The sequence below is a fragment of the Cyprinus carpio genome, chromosome B11, assembly GCF_018340385.1.
Source record: "Cyprinus carpio isolate SPL01 chromosome B11, ASM1834038v1, whole genome shotgun sequence".
Classification (NCBI taxonomy): Eukaryota; Metazoa; Chordata; class Actinopteri; order Cypriniformes; family Cyprinidae; genus Cyprinus; species Cyprinus carpio.
In genome coordinates, this window is record NC_056607.1 from 2,536,839 (window position 1) to 2,547,415 (window position 10,577).

Here is a 10,577-nt window from a genome sequence, read left to right on the forward strand (position 1 = left end):
CTGCAAAGGCCCTGTTACCGGAACCGAACAATGTACAGGACTCCCTGAGCTAGACGCATCCAAAGCTGTATCTAGTGCCCTCACATTCTTACTGTCCTCAATTAAAGTTTGGATGCGTGTCTCTAATTCTGAAATCTTCTCTGTCAGCCTACCTATTTCCCTGCATTTATCACATGTGAATCCCTCGTCACCGACAGAGATAGATAAACTATACATGTGGCAAGCAGTGCAAATAACAATAGCAGGAGAAATCATTACTCACCGTGCTTGATGAAAGATTCTTACCACAGTTGTTTGATGAACTTGTGAAAAGAGCTGAGCTCTCATGCCTCCGTTGGTAAAAAATTTTTTTTGCCAGTCAGCATCGAGTGTTCACTTTCAGCACTGAGGAGTGTTGAGAAAAGAAACCTTGCAGGGGAGGCTAACTTCCCTTCTGGTATATCAACCAATCATCATAGAGATGTAAATTACATGCTATTAGTTTGAACGTCTCCCGCTGGGCTAATAATGTACCAAGTAGTTATGAGTAGTGATATTGAATATTTGATCATCAACATATTTACCAAGCTATTCAAACAGTATATATACAAATTAAAAATAAAGGGAGACCACGCCTAATCTGGATATAAGCTAACGTTACAGCAGTCAGCTCTTTTAACACAGACTTTTAAGAAGGGATGGATGTTTGCTACAAGTGATATGCCAAGTAAGTAAAATTATATTATCTTGCTGTATGTGTGTCATTTTCTTTACATTTTCTGACTAAAAGCAACCAAAAAGCCATTTTAAAGTGGTTAAGCACTTATCTTAAAGATTAGAGGTGTATCCCCGGTGTCCTGGCCAAATTCCCTCTACTAGCCCTTATCAATCATGGCCTCCTAATAATCCCAATCCACTTGATTGGCTTTATCACTCTCTCTCCTCTCCACCTGTAGCTGGTGTGTGGTGAGCGCACTTGTGGATGCTGCACACTGGTGGATGCTGCACACTGGTGGTGGCTGAGGAGAGACCTCCAATGACTGTAAAGTGCTTTGGGTGTACAACAATACACAATAAAGCACTATATAAATGCCTCATTTATTCATTCTAATATGCTGATTTGCTGTTCAGGAAACATTTATTATTATTATTATTATTATTATTATTATCAATAATTACAACAACTGTTTTGTATGTATATATCTGTAAAACTGTAATTTATTGCTGTGATCAAAGCTGAATTTTCAGCATCATTACTCCAGTCTTCAGCAGTGGCGAAGCTACAGGTGGGCCCGGGTGGCCAGTGGCCCACCCACTTTCAGCTGTGGCCCACCCAGTGAGAAGCTGATAATTTTCCAGATAAATGTTATTTATCAAAAGATAATAATGATAAATGTATAGTTTCACTATAATTTCATATATGTACTTTAAAATATATTTAACGTGAGTTTTCATGGTCAATTACAGGAAGTTTATTAATTTTCCCTCTTCCTATAGGTGCATACCATACGCTTGTCAAAATAATGATTGCTCAGTTTCTGTTAGTCCCACCCACAATTATTTTAACGACGTGAGGATGTGCATGTTTGAAAAAAGTGTTAAATTTGAAAGTTGAATTTGAAAATAGTGAAACAAACCTAATTCAGTATTTAAAAAGTATATATTGGATTTCCCAAATGAAATGTAAGTCTTATCACTGAATCCAGAACGCCTACAAATGAAACCAGACCAGGGGGTGATGGATTTATAGATTAGAAACTTCTGAGCCAAACATGTTTAAAGCATCATATTACCATAGATACAGTGTTTGATCTGCTAAATAGATACGTTCTTTGTGAAAAAAAAAACATTGTATATATTATTACAATTATTACATTATTGTTGCTTTTGTTAAAATAATCCAAAGATTTTCAAAAAGATTTTCCCCCTAGTAGTCTGTTTTATTGAAACAATTATGAACATTTTTGCATTTAGATACAGAAGAACTTTGCCTGTTGAAGATTAGAAACAAATATACACACAAAAAATCTGGATCTCCATGTCTGCCATGCAAATCAACTGTTCTTGCTCATCTCCAGATTGGATCTCTTCTCTCCATTTTCTCTAATTGCAAATTCAATTATTAGATCTGTCAGCATTAATATTTACATACAAATATTTTTTTTTTTTTGTGGGTTGGGGTCAAACTGTAACACCGTGTGTGCCAACAAGACATGACATGATGTGACGCGATAAAAAGTATCTTTTCCATGTAGTTTTTGTCCTGACCACCCACGACACGTGACAAGCGACACAGCATTCTGTTTTAGAAATGGTTTTTATTTTCTGCGACGTCGCGGCAGGAACAACATACAAAATATGACAGTGATGATCTCAGGTAATGATTATGTGCTTTATTCAATGTTAAAAGTGTCTAATGTGAGTTTGAATATTATTTTGCGTGATCTTTATTGCCATAGTGAAAGCAACAATAGATATTTTACCTCAGATCTTGAAAATAAATTAGGCTAAAGCAAACTCACATTAAAACTCTGAACTCACTGTGAACCAACATCCATCCCTTACAGGAAAATACGTTTATTCAAATGTACTATTAGTATACTTATTTTAGACTAAAAAATAGGAAAGTGTACTTTCAGTCTACTTTTTATGTACTTCTCAGAAATGTTCTTTATGTACTTCTCAGAAATATACTGTGACACGTGTCCCGAGCTCTCATCAGCGTCGCCCTGGAAATCAAGCAGTCACACCTGCACCTGCTGGTCACGGGCTGAGCAGCCACACCTGCGTCCCTTCAAGCACCGGCTTTATAAGCCTGGGAGACGAGCATAGAGGTGAGAGATGTCTCCAAAGACTCGGCTAACCAGGCCCTCTGTTATTTTCTGCAGACACCAGTGTGTGACCGCCAGCCCCGCCACGAAGAGAGATCACGAACCCACACAGCACAGCGCATGGAAAGGAGAGGAGAGAGAAGCCAAGCAAACCCCCTCACATTGGTCATTTCCACAATCACTTTATCAATAAAAATCCACCCTTCGGGGAACTTACCTGCATCCTCGTGTCGTGTGCTTCTTCACCCCGTCACAATACTTAAAATGACATTTAAGTATACTTGACTTAAACATAGAAAAAGTATAATCTGAGCTATACTTGTGCTCCGGAAACCCATGTATTCATTGTTATAAGGTAGGGGGCTTCTGTAATCTTCTGTACAGGATTTCCAAAACACAAGTGACGAAGAAACCGAAACAACAGATGCTTCAACACTAATCTAACATGATCATCAGACATAAAACAGCATCAAAACTGTATAATGTTATGGAATAAAATGTAAACCCATGAAGAGGTGATGACTGTGAAGCTTTGAGGTGTTGATCAACTCTATCTACATTTTGATTATCATTCTGAATCCAATTCATAGTCTTTTTTCAGCTTTTTGTTCAAAATGTTGTTTATTTTATTTTTATTTATGAAACTTACCCACATTCGAGTGTTTATAAAAAAACAAAAAAATGAATGAAGCTAAAATAAAATGTTTTTGTTTATAAGCAGATACCTCTCTTCCTTTATGTTTTGTATGTTCAGATATTCATATAACAAAAAATATACAAATTAGTATCTAAATAGGGACAATAGTATGCTTAAAGTATGATGTAAAGTTCAATTAATGAAAACTTATGAGTATACTTGCAGTGTAAAACTACTAAACTAATAGTTCACTGAGACTGTACTTCATAGTGTACTAAAAAGGCCACAAGTATTTAATAGTAAACTCTCAGTATACCTATAAGTTCGCTTTTAGTATAGCTGCAGTACAAACTAAAAACATATATGTAAACTAGTTGTGTACACATAGTTTACTACTGGTATACTTAATGCAGTGGTCTTCCACCCTGGTCCTGGAGAGCTACCATCCTACAGATTTCAGCTCCAACCCCAATCAAACACACCTGAACCAGCTAATCAAGGTGTTCAGGGCTACTTGATAATTACAGACAGGTGTGTTGGAGCAGGGTTGGAACTGAAGTCTGCAGGATATAAACTTGAAGTATACTCCTTTTTGGTAAGGGATAACAAAATGGTATCACTCACTGACTCACTCAAAACTGTTCAGTCCATTTACATTTGAATCATCTATTTTCAATGTCCACTTTTATTTACTTCACACTTGCCATGTTTTTGTTGTCACATCGTATATCTACACTGGATGCGACAAAGCACTGCAAATCATTTGAACTTTGTGTCAGCACTTCATAAATAGAACGAGTCAGTTTTCTGTTGGGGATTTGTCACGCCGCGCTGCACCGCATCCAGTGTAGACAGCATCACTGATTATAGTAAGTTGTATTTTGTTGCACTGCACCGCTCGCGTCTGGTGTAGACACAATGTAAGTTAATGTCGCTTTCTGATGCTGCATTTGAATTTTCATACCACATTATTTGAAATTAGCACGGGCCAAACATTCTTCTCTTGCGGGCCGGATGCGGCCTGTGGGCCGCCTATTGAGGAACCCTGGTCTAAGGTAATGCTTTACATACAGTAAACTTAGTTAATGTTTGGCAGTGCCTTAACTAACATTAACAATGAGAAATACATTTGGTACAGTATTAATCTTTGTTGACATTAGTTAATAAAATTTAAACTTTTCATTAGCTCAGGTACAATTAACAGATAAAACTTTTAATTTCAATAACGTATTAGTAAATGTGGAAATTAGTAGTATTAGTATTAGTACTGTGTATTGAATTTTTGTGCTGCATTTTCTGTTGCCAATTTGATATGCAGTTTTCATATGCTACACTTTGCCCACCCAGTTTTATGTAGGACCACCCACTTAAACATTTCTGGCCTCGCCCCTGTTCTTCAGTGTCACATGATCTTGTAACGTGTTATGCTCTCCAACGCGCTGTGAGAACCGCTAAACAACAGTACAGAGAACGAGTGGAGTCTCATTTCCAACTGAATGACTCCATGCGCATGTGGCAGGGACTGAGAACTATCAGTTCTTTTAAAAGTAAAGGCTGATTTATACTTCTGCGTCGGACATACGCCATAGCCTCTACACCGTAGGCTGTGCACTGGTCTTCATTTATACTTCTGCATCGTTGTCCGTGTCAACATGCAGTACACATGCAAACCACTAGTCTACAGTGTCCACGGGCATGTTGCTGGTGTAACCCGCAGTACCATGACAAAAGCCAAAGAAAAAGTGGCTCATTGGAAAAGCATTATAGCCGTGACTGCGGCAAATAAATATCAAAGAACCGATAATTTATTTAAAACTACAAAAAAGAGACGACACCGGAACAGCAAAGAAGTATTAATCAGCAATAACCACAAGGACTTGTAACGTACCATGGCAGAACAACTGTTTGTTGTGGACAACAATGTGATGTAATGCTACGTTTTATAATAAATGATAAGACACTTGTTCTTTGCTTTGTTTTATTTTAAATAAGAAGGTGTAACATTAAAATATATAAAAGTGCAAAAAAACACACACAAAACTCATGCTGCGTTCCAGGCAGGTTTTTGAGCCCGTAAATCATGACTTCAAACCACGACTCATGACTTTGTAGCAATCCAGGCAAGTCTGCCTGACCACAAGGAATTGTAGCTAGATTATTAATTTTATTGCAATGTTATATTGTCCTAAAGTCTATTTCTCACTGTGTACCACTTGCATAAACACCGCATACGTAGGCACTATTATCCGTAGGGGCTGCAACTGTTGTTTCGCGGGCTATGTGACGTCAGAGCTTGGAACTGGGGGTACATCAATCTAGTACGAGTTCACAGGTGGGAAGTCACGGGTTTGACTGCCGTTTCAGTGCACTTTCAAACATGGGTTGGAAAAACATGGGTTACGGGTTGCCTGGAACACGGTATCAAATACATATAGAGGGAGGGGTACTAGCAGACCAATCACAGCGCTTGCGGTCCGCGTAGATTTGATGCACTGTGACATTTTTGGAGAGGTGCACGTCAGTGTCACCTCAGCTGCGGCATGTTTTCTAAAGAGGAAACAGAGATGCTTGACAGGTTTGTGTGTAAGGATGATCCAAGAAAGGAGCTATATAGAGAATGATCGGTGGAGGTTTTGCTACTAAATGAGGATCTGTTGTACAAGTTACTGAATACAAGGGTTCACTTATTTCCACTACGCTGCACTGTGAATCAAAACTCAAAATATTTTATTGGGAGATCTAAAAAGCTTCACAATCAAACAAGGGTTACATCATATTTCAACACATTTTTCAATATTCATTGAACAAAATACCTGAGATAGCAAAAGAGAATTGATACTCGTGTATTATGATTATGAAACTTATGATACTTGTTTGTATTAAGACAATGTTTTTGTTATACAGAGGCAAGAATAAGTTTGTTAACCTTTGAAAATATTCAGCTTTTGTTACTCCACTGTGAGTAATCACTCACTGTATTTAATAAAAATGATAAAAGAACAGACCATATTTTATGAGTAAGCAATGCAGAAATCAAAATGTTTTGAAAGAGTTCACAAACTTATAAAACAAAAAATGCAAAGAGTGCTGCTGAGGTAAAAATCTTCATATCCTGGAGCACTCAAGTTGAGTTCTGGCTAATAAGTCTTCAACGGGGTGTGAATCCCAAAAAGCTTAAATTTGTTCTGGGGAAAGTGGTGAAAGATGAGTAAGTGGGTATGGGTGTGGACCTAAACTGTGGCTTTAGTCTGGGCCTTCTTTCACAGCCAAGATCTTTAGCCTTCTTGGCTGTGAAACCCACTGGATGAGAATCTGATGGAGATAAACACATAATTATTCATGACATTCTATCATTATTATAACACATTAACTGGGTCTATTATGATTTTATAAATTGACTTTTTAAGAGGACCAAAAGGCCAAATACATGCTTTGTGTGCTCGTCTTCTACTGATTAGAACTCAAAATAGAGTAATATTAAGTCTGCTTTTAAAAACAAAGACAAGAGGCAGTAGAATGTCTAGTATATGTGTCTTAAACCACCAGGGAAACTCTGAATATACATGCATTGTGTGCATGTCAAGAGATAAAGTTTGATTGGAAGCTTGTGACATATAAACTCCCAGATCACCCTGATCACTTTATTTAGCATTATGTAAACACTATGTTCGGATTCAACAATCTCACTCTGATTGACAAAAAGGTGTTTATGTAAATGTATCTAATGTAATTTCTTCTTGAATGCTAAAGGCTAAACCCTTTACAGTTACGTGTTCATGATGAAATAACATCTCTATAGTCAAAAAATGGTTAATGCAAAATGTAAACCTAAATTTCTTGCCAGTCCACATATACCGTATTTTCCGGACTATAAGTCGCACTTTTTTCATAGTTTGGCTGGTCCTGCGACTTATAGTCAGGTGTGACTTATTTATCAAAATTAATTTGACATGAACCAAGAGAAATGAACCAATAGAAAACATTACCGTCTACAGCCACGAGAGGGCGCTCTATGCTGCTCAGTGCCCCTGTAGCATACCCCTGAAAACATTAACTGAAAACAACTGAAAACTGTTAGCTGAAATTTTAACTTAAAGACAACTGAGAAAGACTGAATGCAAACAAAATGCCCCCCAAAAGAAAATCCTATTCTGCAGATTACAAACTGTAAAATATGGTAAAATATGCAGCCGATCTGATAGGTTAGAGGAGCACTGAGCCGCATAGAGCGCCCTCTCGCGGCTGTAGACGGTAATGTTTTCTCTTGGTTCTTGGTTCTAAATAAATGCGACTTATAGTCCAGTGCGACTTATATATGTTTTTTTTCCTCGTCATGACGTATATTTTTGGACTGATGCGACTTATACTTAGGTGCGACTTATAGTCCGAAAAATACAGTAATTGATCAAAACAAAAATTGTTTTAGTTAAGATTATTACTGCACTAAGAAGTTTGTACTGTAAAGTGACTAATGGATCCATCACTAATGATGATATGCAACTAATCCATGATGATAATTATGATTGTTACCACTTATTTGTTGCAGCCCAATGCATTTTAAATACAAAAGAAAAAAAATCTTGTCTTGAACTGAATTACACCATTAATTCAGTGAAAAAGAATAAACACCACTTGACTGAATTTTAGATTTGTGTTTTTTTAGCGCAACTCACCTTCTTGAAACTCCACTCTGGTCTGACATTCTGGAGTCTGGATGACATGGACGGTTTTCACTACAAAACACATCTGCAATTAAACTCTTAAGTCACATTAAAATTAAACTACAACTATTTTATATTTAATAAACTTTTTTTCTGAAAATAAATCAGTATTTACCTATTTTTGATATGTTTTCTATGTCATCTATGCAGAACTGCTGCAGTTTGTCTCTGAGTTTAGAGACTGATTTCACTGCATCATCAAAAGAGGGGTGAGAACTGACAGTGAATCCATCTGTAGATCAAGAGAGAGAGAGAGAGAGAGAGAGAGACAGCCAACTCTTCAGACACAAAGACAAAAACTTCTCTGTTACACCTGCTAAATAAATGACTTCTTAATGAATAAATGTAAATACCTTGAGGAAATGAATATGGTCCTGTGTCTCTGAAAGCTGCTCCAGCTCAGCGCCTTTCCTCTTCAGATCATCAATCTCCTGCTTCAGTCGCTCTAAGTGTTCTTCTGCTCGACTCACTGCAGCTCTTTCCTGATCTCTGATCAGCTGTTTCACCTCAGAGCGACGTTTCTCAATAGAGCGTATGAGTTCAGTGAAGATCCTCTCACTGTCCTCCATTGCTGTCTGTGCAGAGCGCTGTTATAGGACACACATTAGAGTCAGTTCATTCACTAGCTCTACCTCAAACAGCAACAGTGGGACTAAAACAGCTCCAGCATTGGAGGAGAGTCTCGAACTCCGACTCAAATTTCTCTTTTTCACTAAACTCACCTTATGAGATGACACAGCCTCTCTCAGCTCCTGAAGATCTTTCTCTTTCTTCTGGATTACCTTCTGGATTTTTTCTCTGGTTCTCCTCCAAATTACTCTACAGAAAACAGAAATGTGTTTAAATGAATAAATGTTTATGAAAAGATGCTAACCCAGACAAAAACAAAATAAATAACTGTAATATTGTAATATTGTGTAGTATTGAATTTTCAGCATCATTACTCCAGTCTTCAGTGTCACATGATCTTCAGAAATCATTCTAATATGCTGATTTGCTGCTCAACAAACATTTCTGATTATTATCAGTGTTGAAAACAGTTGTGCTGCACAATATTTCTGTGGTGAATTTCTCTTGATAAATAGAAAGTTCACAAGATCAGAGTCTATTGTAACATTATGAATATCTTTACTGTCACTTTTGATCGATTTAATGTGTCCATGCTGACAAAGTTTCTTTAAAAAAATAAATCATCCTAAACAAATGCAGTGGTATTATATTTTAGAGTGAGTTATGTAATGTCTGTTATGAGTTCAATACTGCAACTAGAAACAGATTCAAAATTTTCTAAACATAACAAAATATGAGGAGAGAAACAACATGAACTGTCATAAAATCCCGTATAGAGCAGTACCTGTTTTTCTTTCCATTCTGATTCAGCTGATACAGTGTCATGATTTTTGTGTTCATCCACCAAACACAGCATACAGATACACTGCTGATCAGTACGGCAGTAAATATCCAGCATTTTATCATGTTGAGGGCAGATCATCTCCTGCAGTCGTCCAGTGGCATCCATCAGATTGTGTCTTCTACCTCTGAAAAGATTCTCATGCTGTTCAAGGTGATTTTGACAGTAAGAGCTCCGACACTCCAAACACGATTTCACTGCTTTCTGTTTAATTTCAGTGCAGGCGTTGCACTGAACATCTCCAGATCCAGTGTGATGAACTGCATGACCAGCAGCTTGGAGTCTCGTCTTTTTGAGTTTCTCCACCATTTCAGCTATCACCACATTCTTACCTAAAACTGGTCTTGGACTGAAGGTCTGTCTGCACTGAGGACATCTGTAGATTCCCTTCCAATCGTCCTCATCCCAGGAACCTGAGATGCATCCCTTACAGTAACTGTGTCCACAGGGAATCGTCACTGGCTCCTTCAGAAGATCCAGACACACTGGACAGCTGAACTGATCCTCAGCCCATGAGATACTGGCTTCTGCCATTTCAGAATCAGAATCAGAATCAGAATGAGCTTTATTGCCAGGTATGTTTACACATACAAGGAATTTGTTTTCGTGGCAGAAGCTCCGCAGTGCAACAGAATGACAGCGACAGAAGAAGAAAACACACAATAAAAGAATAAAAAATACAGAAAATACAAATCAGCAGGTAAGGAATGACAATATACAAAATGACAATTGTATGGCAGATATATTACAATGAGCAGTTATGTATGTACAGGTATATTATGTGCAAAAAAATAATAATTTAAGTGTTCACTAAGTATGTGTGTTAGGTAATAAGTGTATGTGTCTGTAAATATAAATAGTGTAATGTGTTCCACAGTTATTATCAAGTGTTCATTAGATGGATTGCCTGGGGGAAGAAACTGTTCCTGTGTCTGGTCGTTCTGGTGCTCAGTGCTCTGTAGCGTCGACCAGATGGCAACAGTTCAAACAGGGAGTGT

At 37.6% G+C, this 10,577-nt stretch overlaps 1 pseudogene; it reads right to left on the reverse strand.

Moving 5' to 3' along the window:
- Positions 1 to 6,595: 6,595 nt before the first annotated feature.
- On the reverse strand, positions 6,596 to 10,113 carry LOC109064483 (annotated as a pseudogene).
- Between the last annotated feature and the right edge of the window lie 464 nt (positions 10,114 to 10,577).